Source organism: Wyeomyia smithii, chromosome 3 (assembly GCF_029784165.1).
Source record: "Wyeomyia smithii strain HCP4-BCI-WySm-NY-G18 chromosome 3, ASM2978416v1, whole genome shotgun sequence".
Taxonomy (NCBI): Eukaryota; Metazoa; Arthropoda; class Insecta; order Diptera; family Culicidae; genus Wyeomyia; species Wyeomyia smithii.
In genome coordinates, this window is record NC_073696.1 from 245,901,610 (window position 1) to 245,916,361 (window position 14,752).

The window sequence follows — 14,752 nt, forward strand, 5'->3', positions numbered from 1 at the left end:
GGCCGTATGTCCAAACTGCTTGCATTTGATGAAACAAGCTCACGGTTAAACGCACCTTATCCACGAGCGCATAGTCTGATTGGGTGTAAGTTTACTGTAATACTGAGTACAATTGCTTGCAATCTAGTATCTTTATCGCCTAAAGTCTGGAATCCTTAAATCGGCGGGCTCCCAGTCGTCAGCAGATCCTTGTCCACGCTGACCACGCTGTCGATCTCTCCTGCGCGAGCTGGAATATAAACGTGGTACTGCAGCGTGAAAAGCTCGTCTGCTTTTTCACACTGAAATACTCAGTTTATCAGGGTGAACTTTGGTGATTTCGAACGTGGCAGCTAGATCCCTACAAATTTGCATTTTATTCAATGCCTTTACTTTGGGCTGAAGGAAGACAACCCAGGGACCCGGATATTCTGGTATAACTGTGCCCCCGATGTATCAGGTCTCGTGGGGCAGCTTTTCCGACCCGCGGCACCTTGTACTTTGTATAAAATCGGACAACTTAACAGTGGGGCAGGCAACAACGATTCTGGCTCCTCTGAGGTTCACTTCCGAATGATGGAGAAATACATTGACATAAAACAGGCTGTCGTAATTCTATGTGTCTGACGCAACCTCTTGATTTTTTGACGAGTTTTGAGTGGATGGACGATGTATTTTTGAATCGTTTTCAATGATTATACGACTCAATATTTTTTGTACAATATTTAACATAAAATCAAAGTGAAGTTGTCCGGAGCTCCTACAAATCAACAAAACTAAACTTCTTCGCGTCCTTCATTCTAGGTAATCAAAGTCGTATTTTTAACCATTGTGCATTAACCTACTTCCGCCAAATTGGCCCTAAACTGGGATTACGCGTAATATTTACAAAACCAACAATGTGGTGCTGCAGTCAGTAATGAGCTGCACTTCCATTCGTGATTTGCGAAGAATTTCAGATAAACAGAAGAGAGTTCGTGGGCAAAGCACGTCTATTTTATTCGAGGAAGAGGCGGTCGCTCCGAGCGAGACCAGATAGAGGATCAACAAATCTGCTTGGCATACGCCATATTTTATTATAAGCACACCCACCAAAAAAAAACGACAATCCGGGTGCAGCCAGCTAAATTCTCTCGAACACGAGAGGGTGTCGGTAGTTCCGTTCCGCAGACACAGCGGACGGCTCGATGGCGTGGTGTGTGGATATTTTTGATGTAACATTTACTTAATACCAAACAATGCCTCAAATGGGGGCGTCTTCGTGTAGTTCGGTAAGCTAAGTAAATAATGCCTCTTGGGTGCTGCTGCGCGGATTAAAGGCACCTTCGGGTACAGTTTACGCTAACTAGGGAGAATGTGAACCGTCTAGTGGGTTAAAGTACATTCCGCAACGCTCTATTAATTGACATGGCCGTGAATAGTTTACATAACTTTTAAGACAAAAATTGGCAGCGCAGTTCGTGGGTCGGTGGAACACCCCTAGCTTATTAACCGCTTGTTGACATGAACAGCTGAATAAGCAATTATAAAAGAATGTGTTTTTTGAATTAGTTGTTTCATCGTGTATCAATAAATGAAGACCATCAAAAGATTCACCACCTTATAAAAATACGAACAAGGTACGTTTAACATTCTGTTGTTCGTAAAACCTTTAGAATTCAACACACACAAACTGGGAACATTTTTCTCGAGAGTACAAATCATGACTAAGCCCGGTAGGGATGTGATCGTTCTATACACCACATTTTCCCCAACAGTGTACAGACGTGACCGTGAAGCAAATAGTGTCCCCACAGCCAGGGTTATTTTTAGGCCGTTCGTATCGCCCACCTCGGTCAAGTTCCACGCCGCTCGATGGTAGTTCGAGGCTAATTATAAAATGTAAAGAAAAAACAACAACATTCGCTCCTTTACGCTACACTTATATAGGCAGCAAGAGTTTTCTCGCTTCGCGTGGAAAATGAGGGGAAATCGAATGAAATTCATTCACAAAAAATAACAAAAATGTTATTCCGACACGAGTAGCAATTCCGCTTTTCAGATCTATTTTTTTCCTGTAAGTAGCGTGGGACGTGATAATGTGTAAGGGATGGGTGATTATTTAGCTGCCGGGCATATTTCGGTGTAGAAAATACTGATATGTTGCTGTGGAGAAGGTAGAATGTTTTAATTTTTAGCCATCCCGATTAATCGCTTGATGCTACTACAGGGACCTTCATAACAAATGTTAGTGCTCTATTTGGCATCATAGTATAGTTGAGGGACTCTATAATTATGCACTGTTTTAGCAAAGTGTATCACATTCGCGTATGAGATTGAAAGAAACAAATTTGGGTAAAGAAAATCGAATTTTCCAAACATTGAAACCCAAACAGCATACCGCGCTCAGCAAACTTCAAATCGCATATGTACGCGTGGCCAAAAACTGGGCCACCATAATTGCTCTGGGAATAATTTGACCCGACACGCCGGCCACTTCAAACTGGCGATGCCTAGCCGCATTTTAAAGCCGCTTTCTACTGATTACCGGGCATTTAAAAGGCTACCGGAATATGAACGGGCAGACAGGCGAGCAAAGTGCAAAAACAAAATCTAACGAAATTGCAATCCGCTATTTTGCTCGCTCATCGACTAGCTGTGGCTGGAGTCGAATTCAAAACCGCCTGTCTATTTAACTTATGCCTGGTTATTTTATCCCCGTATGCGGGTCTCGCTCGTACTTGGCTTGGTGGACTTGGTATGTACGATTTCGAATGGGAATCGAATTTTGTGGCAGCCAAAAAAACCGGTGCAAAGATAATGCAAAAGAAAAGCTTTTCGTTGCTGTTATATTCAATTAGAATATTGGGAATAAACACAATTGCAAACTTATGTTGAATCATACCATTGTTTTAGTGGCTCTCAGATAATGACTTATTTCGTAAAAATCATAGATACAATCGTTTCATTCCGCGTGGGCCTATTTTTGCCATTCGATCATTCCCATTCCGATCGAGAGCAGTAACGATATTTTTTATATATTAACATTCGATAACGGTGTGTGGAGGTAAACATAAATAAACGGCTTCTGCAATGGATTCCAGTAGTAAACCATCACGGCGGCAAGTCTAAAATACAACGGTGATGTTTGTTTTTGTTACTTTAAGCGCTTACTGCTGCCCCGTTTGCCAAAGTTTATCCATGAGTGCGGTATCGGGGAGAAAAAAAAAACTTTAATGAGTTCCGCTCCCGAAACAACGGTTAGATTCAGTTAGTTTCAGGGGCTCGATTTTCTTCTCTTTATTTTTGCTCACTAGTAATGATAATGACAAGAGTACAACGAAATTTCAATCGCATTCCAATCTAAATCAAACTGCAACATGCAAGGGTGGTCCAACCGTAAACAATCGAAACTCGGAAAGTTATTGCATATTGAATGTTACACAGTTCGCAAATTAGCTGGCACTTTATAAAGAAATTACTCACTTGGTCGAACGCCGCTACCGCTGGAGATGCCCGAGGAAAAAGTGAAGCAGTCGTGTAATAACTGCATGATGAGTTGACCGTGGTATGTTGCACTAAACATGCGGCATTGGTCTTCACTTTCTTGCATAAGTTGAGGTAATCTCGCTGTAAGGCGTGTGAAATGCTCGTTAACGCCATTAGGAGTTCGAGGTTCATTCATTACTTACCTCGTTTATTAATTTGAGATATACAATATGTGCATAGAAACTTTCCCTCTCCATAATTCAATGAAACTTTTTGGGTGTGTAGGCCTTACGAAACTAAACAACTTCGCATTTTTTTTATTTAACTGGACTTACATTCACGTCTCACGTTTTTAAACCTTTTTTTATAATTTAGTTTACCTAAATAATGACGAGAGATAAAAAAAAGTTGTCGAGGGGAAATTGTCTAAATTTTCATTTAGATGTAAAAAAAAAAAAAATAAATTTGCGAGAAAAAGTTTCGAAAAACAAAAAGTGAAAAGGGGTTATCTCTATTTTTGTTCAAATTACGTTTTCAGATAAACAACTTAGTTGCATAATACTCTTCTAAACAACTCAAAACGAGCAATCTCAAGCAAAAAACAAAAATTTCTAACAGGAACTTTTTCATGTGTTTCACGTTGTTTGCTTCTAAATTCATGAGCTCATCGACGTACGGTAATGGCAAGAGTTAGAAGGAGAAAAGTTGTCAAGTTATAATTTCTAGAATAATGTATATGAAATATTAAAAAAAAAACATAAGATACTACACTGAAGAAAAAAATTGTAGGAGGGGATATCCAAGGCACGACCGCATGACGTTAACAGCCGCCAGATATACGAGTTTAACGGCTCGAGATGACTGGTACAATTTTGCCTTTTTCTCTTTTTCAAAATCAGCATCTAGCTTTCGTATGTCTCCGGTACGGCTTTAAAATCAAAATGATCGGGTGAAATGTTTGAATGGTATTATTTATATCAAGGTTTTGTCAGTTACTTGAGAAGAGTGCGGAGCGCAGCAGAATAGAAAATGGCAAAGAAAGTAAAACATTTTGGAAAGCAGCACCGGCCGCGGTCTAAAAATTAACACTTATTAACGAGAATTCGATTATAAACTTATTTGCATGGCTTTCCATCTCCCAGATGGTCTCGAAGTACGATGCTGGCCTAACAAGCCAGTCGTCGTAGGTTCGAGTCTCGACTCGGGAGAAACTGTTAGTGTCAGTACCCTAGTAACAATATTGGTTTTATCAAAGTTTTGTAGCGCTTAATACAGCCAAAACAGTGCTATAAATCTTTAATAAAACCAGTTTTGTTACTTGGGTAGGATCGTAGGGCTAGCCCCGCAATTGTCCTGTACACTAAACAGTCGGCTGCGAAGTCTGTGTATAAATAAACAGAAGGTCAAGTTCCGAATCGAAATGTAGCACCAAGGTTTTGCTTTGCTTTGCATGGCTTTTACCGCTATCGGCATTGTTTTGTAAGGGGAAAACTCCAAATAGTGCCCGTTGCCGTTCTCAGGTTATTTCGGGCCGAATTTCCAGCCATTTTTGGCACTTTTGCAGCTACCAAGTTCTCCCTAACAGCCGTCAGATATCCGGGGGTGTCGACACGAGATCACGGGTACTATTTTGCCTTGCCTTCCTTTCCAGGAACAGCACTTTTTTAACCAAAATCTCGATAAGCTGATAAAAAATGATAAAATATAAGCGCTCAAACCATGACCACTGTTTCCATGGTTGAAATTCTTAATTTTCGAATTCAGTCACCAAACTTCCAGATAGATGTAGTCGTACGCAGGCTTCTTCCGTTCTCTTGATTTTTGCACAAATTTCGTTCTCCACCTGCCAAACCCCTTGGAGAACTTGACTTTCTCTCACACAGAGTGAGTAATGATCCACATTTAGGCGTAGAGTATTTCAGTCGCAGAGTTTCTTTTCACTCTTCATAATCGCATGTGAGGGGTAAACATTTGTTTGCTCTCTCAGTTTAAGAGGAAGTAGTTTTCGTTAGCTTCTTTACTAGAAGAGAAGTTGGCCAAATATCAAAACATTTAGGTTCACATTGAAGCCACACCCTAACCGTTTTCAAATTTAATATTATAAGAAGTTTTACAAATCACCATGGGTGCGTATTCTGCAGGAAGTTTGATTTTATACTGTTTTTGCCGCACCTCAGAGCGATAAGAACGGTAACGCAATGCTCAGTTAATCGCCTAGCAGATGGTGTGACGCACATTGAATGTAAGCTCACAGTTGTTAAGAGGGAAGACTGTTTTCTCTTTAAGATGAAGATGAGCAAAACAAAGCCTGGTCGTACGTCAAAAAGATTTCCAAATCACAAAATACGCAGGGAATGTTATAACACGAAAAGTCGAAAATTGAACGAGGATTGAGGATGTGAAATAAATTAAAATTATATCACATCCAGACGGGACTCGAACCCGCAATCTCCGGCATGGTGTGTTATGTAGTTAAACTACTAGGAAGGTACCTTCTCAGAGCCGAAATTTCGAATCACCCTCTGCTATTGCGTCCCGTTCCTAACACATCTCGATGAACCACACACACTGCCTTGCGAGAGTTCTGCTTGTGCTTAAGAGAGTGTCTCCTCACACGCAGAGAATATCAGCGACGTACTGATATAGCTATGGTCTGCGTGTGAATGGGACTTTCAATCGGCATTTCTTACCGAACGCGTGTGACGGGAGAGCTACGTTATACTGAAACTACTTTGACGGTTTTACATTGTCATCTCTTGTATTCAGAAGCAAAAAACGTTAAAATTATTGAACATGAAAGAGTTTTTGTTAGAAAAATTGGTTTTCCTTGAGAGTTACCATTTTGAAATCTTAAGAGGTAGTTTAGGTAACTAAATTATCTAAAAACCTAATTTGAAAAAAAAAACTGTGAAAACCATATTCTGACGTCTTACGACAACATTATAGGGGTGCAAAATGAAAATCCGAAAGCATCGAGAGCATCACGAAAATGGTCAACTTTCAAATGCCTTGAACTCAGTTAGTTTTCAACGGACTTCCTTCATTTCCTTGCTGTACTAATGAAAATTGTAAAGCCTTGTTGAAAGGCAGATTTCGTTCTATGATTGGTCACTCAATACTTGCTCTCCCTAACACGGTCGACGGAATACACCTACTTAATAGGAAAGCGCAGACCAATCATTCTACTAAAACAGGGGGACGAAATCCTGGAAAATCAGAGAATTCCATTTTCGATCAGGGAATATCGGGGAAAACGGAAATACAATCAGGATTCTTTTTACCGAGACACGATTCTTTTCCGATTTTTTCAGCGCTTAAACTGATTTTTTCAGCATATCCAATACTTTTTTCATTGGGAGATCAAAGTTCCGTTCATCTACGTTGCATTGTTTTGTTCCGAATGCTGATACTTTTATCAGGGAAATTAATGTTCTATTTCAGGAAATATTAGGGAAAATCAAGGAATTTATTTTTATATAACATTTTCGTCACCCTGTAAAGGACGGTGGGAAGGGCGGTCCCAACTTAGTAGCAGCAGCGAGTATCAATAGCGACAGCAGATACCAGCAGCAATAAAGGTAGCAGCAGACTTGCCGAGTCTGCTTTCGGCTCAAACAAATCAATAAATATATGCCGACAGTCTTATTTTCAGTGTAAAAACAGTTTTCCACTGTGTTTTCAGATTCAGATATTCCGATTGTTGGAGTTGCACAGAGACACGATCGCTATCATATCTGAATTTAAATTAAACAACAAATTGTACTTTTTAGGGCAAACAAATAAATGGTTGAAGATTTGATATTTTCTCAAGAGGTTTTGTGCTAGAATTAAAAGTGAAATGTTATTTTAATCATGCACCCTAACTGCTAAAATTTATTTATGCAGCATAGTGTTTGTTCCATTCTCAGCGAAGCTGTATTTTTATGTGAAAATTCAAATTAGGTAGCACTTCAACTTCTCGGTTGTACAAAATTTAAGAAAAAAATCACAAGAAGGTTGTATGCCACGACCGCAAGGTTGAAGTAGAATACTTTTACAAGAATGATAACCTGGCTGCTTGCGTGTCAGTCATTTTTTCTAGTAAATAAACGTTGACCGTTCATTGGCAGTATTGTAATTTCTTTTTGTCTGATATTTTGAATGAAGTTCATTGGATATTTTTAAATTTTGTGCAAATGAGAAGTTGAAGTGCTGCCGAATTGTAACATGCACATTTAATACGACATCATTAAACGGGAACGGATGCGATTCGCCTTACCGTGGTGAAATGTACAGCTCATTTTAAGGCGAAGTAGAGCTATACATTTCAACAGATTTCGTCTTGCCGAATCGCATCGCGCCGTTATTTGCGTTCTGCATGACCGTAGCCAAACACTTAGCGACGCAAACACGTAATAATAGTCCGAGTATGCATGTAGATGAAGATATTTAACTTTGGATTATAGCGCAAAACGAGAAAATATTAACTCTTCAAATAATCATTTGTGTTCTTCAAATTTCAGTTGTTCAATTTAATATCCGATGAAATGTTTGTTTATTGTCTGATGAAGCTCTTATATAGGCCGAATGATGCATTCCCAATTTACTAGGTCCATAACTCTGCCGACCGTGCTTGGGAAAGCGCGGTATAACGACCAATCAGAGGTCGAATTTTGTGTTTTGACAAGGCTTAAGAGTTTTCAATAGTACAATGGTTCGAATGATAAAATTGCAATTTCATGCATTTGGTAGGAATCTTAGAGGATTTTCTAATCGATTGCTGCAAAAACGAAGGAAATCCATCGAAAACTAACCGATTTATTAGCATTTGAAATTTTTCTCACTTTTTCAGTTTTAGATTTTCATTTTACATCCCTATGTAGCCGAACTTCCTGAGAGAAGTATTCTAATTCAAAATTAAATCTTCCTTAATTCATTTGTTGTCCTTATAAGGACAATTGTTCAATTTATCATAGGATGTAGTGTTTATCTTACATCTCTGTGTTACCTTGATAGTGAGGACTAAGGCGCACGGTCAACACAATAAGCAAGGTGTTTTCACATTGAAAACTAGACACGGCTTTACTAGAGGAAGTGTTGGCAAATGCATCTACCGCTAATATCACCGCTATCATACGAAAGCGCGTCGTTTCATGTGGGGAATATCAACAACGAAAAATGACGCGCGTCTCAGCATAACCCGAACTGTTTCGCCGTGCTGCTTCCATTTACCTTTACATCGGCCTCAGGGAAGTACCGGCTGCATCTGCATCTACCGCTGAGGCTGTCACTATACTGCTATTGCTACCAAAAGCTATTAACTCTTCAAATAAGTGTGTTATTTGTTCTCAAAAGAACAATTGTTCAATTCAAAATCGGATTTACGCAATCGCATCTCTGTAATATTACCGACAGTAATATTCTTCTGAGCAAAGTGATACAACTTTCCCATTAGGCCTCTGCCATAATAGACGCGAAAAGCGACGTGAACCGATTCGCTCAGCTGTAGGTTAATGTACAGGCATCAGTAGAGCTGTACATCAACCTACGGCCGAGCGAATCGGTTCGCGCCGCTTTTCGCGTCTACTATGGCAGAGGCCTTAGAGAAAGTTGCTGGCTGATGTATTCACTTCATGCGAGCCTGCTGCTGATGCTTCCCGCTACCACACTGAAACAGCGTTTTAGTGAAGGGAGTGTCGTTGCATCAGCTGACCCTGCTACTATCGATGCCGATATACCCGCTGCAACAACTACGCTATGCATAGCCATGCCACAGTTGTGGCCGCTATACGCTGGCCCAACTGCTGAGCAACTGCAACGCTATCCACTACTCGCTCCCGCTGCTGCTAAGGGAGGACTGCTGTCTCAGAACTACTATGAGCGGCTTCGACTAAAACAGGCTCTTATATAGGGATGAAAATAGGAATGAATTATTTTACGTACGTGGTGGAATGATATAACTTGAAAAATATGTGTGACTTCATTCTAGTTCAGAGCGATCATTTGATAAGCTCCACCTCTTTTTTCAGTTTCTAAAGTTTTTCCTCAGTTTCGTAGCACGGATGCACAAAAATGATTTCTTGTCGAGCCGGACCGATAGCACTCTCATTGAAGCAACAAAATAACATGTTTTGTGTCGTGTTGTGCAGCTTGGTTGAAGAAAATGTTCCCGTCCCCATGTCGCATGTAAGCAGATTATTGCGTTCAGTAGACAGTAGATAGTGTATCCAGCGAATAAACACCTATGGTGCTCTCACACACGCAACGGTTTCAACCCGTATTTTATTGCGGTTTGTAACATCAAGCGATTTCGTTTGCTCGCTGTTGCGTGTTTCATCATGTGACATCTTGGCAGCTGGGAGACGACGAAATTCTGTTTACGCTGATTGATTGAATCGTCTTCATATTAGCTCTGCATAGTCGAACTAACTGCTTTTGTGAATGCGTTCTAACAGGGCAGTTTATTATTCAATGTCGGTTATGCTGATCGCAGCTCTTGCGCTGCCCCTACAGTGGGGAGTTTACTAAATAAAGTAAAAATTAGACAACTACAACAGAATTTGATTGCATCCCGCACAGAATGTCTGCTTGTGTTGATGCCAGAAAATTATTAACCTTCAATTATTTTTTTATTTGCCTTCAAAAAAGCATTTTGCTGTTCAAAATCGGTTGCTAATTACAACCTTTGAGCTGCCCTAACATTGGGGGAATTAAGATACACGGACAACATGCACTGTGGAAGCTATTTCACGTTCAGTAAATTAGACGGGTGTGACAAATTTAAATTGCTAGGATGCAACACAGAATACTTGCTTGCGTTGACAAAAATTATTAACTTTCAATGACTTGTTTATTTGCCTTCAAAAAGGCATTTTGATTTCCAAAATTGGATTTCCTGATGGCAATCTTCATGCTGCCCCAACACAGGGGGAATAATAGCTGTCTGGCGACACACGCTGAGAAAAACCGCGCTGCTCCTGAGACGGGGTGACCAACCACAGGGCTAGTGCTGCTGCTAAGGAAGGACGACTGCTGTTGTCGCTGTCTAGAACTATTATGAGCGGCTCCGGCTGAAACAGGCTCTTATATAGGCCAAATAGCATGTTTTCAATTCCAAGGTATATGATCCTGTCGACCGTGCTTGGGAAGCAAGCATATAACGACCAATCAGAGGTCGAATTTTTCGTTTTGACAAGGCTTGACCAATTTCAATAGTACAATAGTGTGAATAATAAAATAACAATTATCTTATTTTGGGAAGAATCTTAGAAGATTTTCCAATCTATTGCTGCAAGAACGAAGGAAATCCATCGAATACTAACCGATTTATTAGCATTTGAAATTGGACATATTTTTCACTTCTTCCGGTTTTAGATTTTCATTTCACATCCCTATGTAGCCGAACTTCCTGAGAGAAGTATTCTACTTCAAAATATCATTTCATTTCATTCCTTTAAAATGTTAGATAGCCTCAATAAAGGCGGTTAATTGAACTTTACAGCAGCAACTCGAATTCCAGCGTGAAAAACTGTTGCATAACTGAGAGTGCGCTTAATCTTCTGATATCTGCTTCCGAAAAGAAGAAAACGCTTGTCGTTCAAAGCCGCAACACGTTACGTGTTATATTGATGAGTGTGTGAGAGCTCTATCCATCGGTTCTTTTCTGCTGGTTGCCAACATGAAATGCGATTCACTGCGTCTTGCGTCTAGCGAGAGTTGGAGAAGACAAACCCTAACGAAAAAGGCGGAGCTAGTTACAAAATGGGCGTGGCCTCCTGTAACATCTGTCTGAAATAGCATTTTTTGGACATAATTCAGTTGCAGCGGTTTAAATTGAAAATCTGGCACATGAAATGAAATTCCTAACGAGTTCTTGCTGTTGTCAATTGGCATCAAAACGCTAGGGCCAAAAAATCGATCTCGATTGTGATTTTTCAGGATCTCATTTTTTTAATATTTCGAAAAGTTACTTAGTTGCTTAGCAAGCATCCACAAAGATTCATTAGATTCCGAGAGGGTGCTGCCAGCATCTGGTAGAGTTCTATACTGAATTAGAGATAAACAAATTCTTCGGGACCGCGGAATGAGTATTTGTTTGTTTTGCTCAGACATGGCTGTTTTACCCATTTAGAAGACGTGTATGACCTAAATGATCACTATTGAACACTTTTAGATCTAATATTTTAGTCCAAAGTCCAATGTCTTTAGTAATAAACCCCTATCTTGATTTATTTGGCCTTCTATTTTGCATCGTTCGGGATTTTTGCTTCAAATATATTTGCTGCAAACATTGAATATATAACACGCCTATAAATGACTATTGATTTATTTACAGTAGGCTATGTTTGTCCACCATCGATTTTTATTTTTACTCTTCTTCTGAGAACAAAATGCTTTTAAAATGTTTGGTTCTAATTTTACCGATCGTTAACCTATTTTTTCCCTTTTTTTATTTGCAGGTATGTATGAATACTCCAACACAATAATTCAGCAAGTAGAATACTTGTTCATACAACACGGCTCAATCTCGGAAGATATATAAATTAAACCGGTAAAGTAGGACATCTGATGCATCTCGTAAATCAAACACTGATCCTCGATATAAATTCCGCTGATGGGTAAACATTTTGTACGCTGGTGATAACAATTCCAAGCACCTGATTTGTATACGTATAATCAGGCCTGAACCTCGTTCGCAGGTAAACACGAACGGCCGTGACTGGCGTACTTACGACGTGCTAATGAAAATATTGCCTACCAAGAGCAATGTCTGGATGATATATTTTATATTGCGCTGGGTAAATCGAAACTGCCCCTCCACAATCGTTTGTTATGAATATGATCCTGACAGTCGAGGAACACACCAAGCGAATACAATTAGCAGATACGATGGGCATTTCTTTGAAGCTGAGAGTTTAAGAAATGTTATTACCCGACATCAACACTAGAAGAGCAATAAAATAAAAATAGCGGACAAAATTCGTTCAAAGTAACAGCCGCTGATGCCAATGGTAATTATGCTAATTGAAAAACAGCCGTCATTCGAGTCAAATCTTTAATTACACAATACTCAACCCAGAGCGCAAGGTTTTTCTCATTCAACATACGGTCATGAGGACTAAAGGACCACTTTCCTCTGGATGGAACGATAACTCGTAATTGTAAACGACAGCGAGCAGGGTCACACATGATGAAGATTGACGCGGCTTAGTTTTCCGTCCGCGCCGCACCATTACTGGTTTGCAAGACGCCCGCTGCCCGGGTCTCATTTGCCATGTGCGGTGCATTGACCTGTATTTTCGTCATCAATATTCCGAAGCAACGAGCACGATTAACGCAGATCTTTAAAATAGTCCCCGTTCCGCTTCTGGCGCGATGTTACCGAACGCGGTTCCACTCGGCTGTTCGTTATTTGTCCAAGTCAGAGCGCAATCGCTACTCTAAGGCAATAAAGTTTAAGTTACGCTGGTCACCGGATTGCTGAACAGTGCTCTCGACTCCATCCGCATATTGATGGTTGTTTGCGCACCATTTCGTGGGGCGTTATTGCATAATTTGGCTGCACTAGACGCCGAGGCTCGCAAAATTCCGCTATTCTCAAGCGGAAAGCTGTAAACACACCTCAGTTTAGTACCAGTTCAATTCGGATGAAAAAAAAGTTGACAGTCGTTGAACGTGCCGGTAACTAGACTCGCATTCGTAACCAGGAACATGTTTCTGTTTTTTTTTTTTGGTTCACTAAAATAAAACTCATGTGGGTGATGACTTGTTTTTTTTTTTGCTCTGTCTACTCATACTATAGCTCTTCTTTCTATATACGTGCATTATAATCTCGCAGGATTAAATTCTCAAATCAAGATAATCTTGATTCTCCTACAGAGTAATCTAGGCGTAGGTTACTATTATCAATTCAACAGTTAATTGTTTGTCTACCGTTATAGAAGTTACTAGTGTTTTTTTTTTAATTTTAACAGCAGTTTGCAGTACAAATGTTGACGTCAATACAGCAGATGTTTGTCCTCAGAATGAGTTGTATTAGATAATAGTAACGGGCTACATATGTGGAAGCGTGCACTCAAGGTTAGTTGGTGCTACTCGGCGCTAGCGGAAGCCAATTCGATTCAAGCAAAATGTAACCATTTTGTTCGATTGTATTTGAACATGTGTAACAGGGGGTCACCCTGTACACACTGAAATTTGCTTTGTTTTGCCCGGCAGACCCTATGTTACAGGGCGGCGTGTACCTCTATCGGGTTTTGGACTTTTGCTAGAACACTAAATAAAAAAAAACAAACAAAATAAACAAAACAAAACTTATCGGTTTATTCCGTCCTTTTCCTCTTGCTGTTTTGTGGTGGGAAGGGGAGGCTGCGGCGACGCTGCTGCTCGTTGTTGAAATGGCGGTTTCCAACAGCTCCTGCAGCAAACTTCGGCGGGGTGGTTTCCTTCGCTCCTTGTCACTTAGCCGGGGAAGCGAACACTGCTTACCACCGGCGAGCCAACACAAGTCGTAGCACACGAATCCCGGGCCAGCGGAACAACCTTCGCTGGTCTTACACGTATCCGCGGAACAACCTTCGCGGGACACACAGGACACAGACGAGATCGAGGCTAAACTAACTCTCCCGCGATGGCTGCCGACCACAACAAACCCGCCGAGACTTAATTCAGCACCACTTTTTCGCAGCTAGAGGAAAATACCGGCCTATCTATCCCTAACAATTATTCTACAAACATGACATAAAAATTATCGAACCTATCTAACGCGACAATATCGTTCACAAACGGAAAAACGAACGAATTTAAACGACAATAAACAAACTTTTGTGAACGATATTCAGCGCAAGTGGTGACAGTTGTCATGTTGGGTACACGCTGCTGCGGGGGTATTTAAATGAGGGTAATTTTTACTCGATGCTGAAATTGCAACCGCACCGGTTACACATGTAACCCTAAATTCGACAACTAATATTTTATTTTATTATATATTTAATATTTCATAGTGTTGTTTTTGTGATGTCGATTTGTTTTTACGTTAACTAGTTCCACATGGTTCCCACTGCTCTGTTGTTATATTAGTAACAGTAACAAGTAACGAGGCTGTTTGCTTCAAAGGTCGAGTAAAATTTCAAAGATCCTTATTCTCTGACATCTTTTCGTTTATTTTGAGGTGAATAGTAAGTTTCCTAGTTCTACTAAAAAAATAACAAGAAACAAGCCTACAAACCACACACCTATATTACAAGCACTCGCTCAAAGTTGTTCCGGCTGGCCTAATATACTTTCGGTGTCACGCATGTATACTTAGAGTATATTTTAGAACACT

The 14,752-nt window shown here is 40.2% G+C and overlaps 1 protein-coding gene and 1 long non-coding RNA gene across 2 annotated transcripts in view; one reads left to right on the forward strand and one right to left on the reverse strand.

Annotated features, from left to right (window-relative positions):
- The window catches only part of LOC129726649 (SNF-related serine/threonine-protein kinase), a 95,010-nt gene that overhangs the window by 55,191 nt on the left and 25,067 nt on the right, over positions 1-14,752 (forward strand). The gene's annotated exons all lie outside the window — the stretch shown is intronic.
- LOC129726653 (uncharacterized) lies at positions 3,191-3,752 on the reverse strand. Its single transcript, XR_008728379.1, has 2 exons — positions 3,651-3,752; positions 3,191-3,588 (listed from the first exon to the last, which is right to left on the reverse strand). It is a non-coding gene; the product is annotated as an uncharacterized LOC129726653 (long non-coding RNA).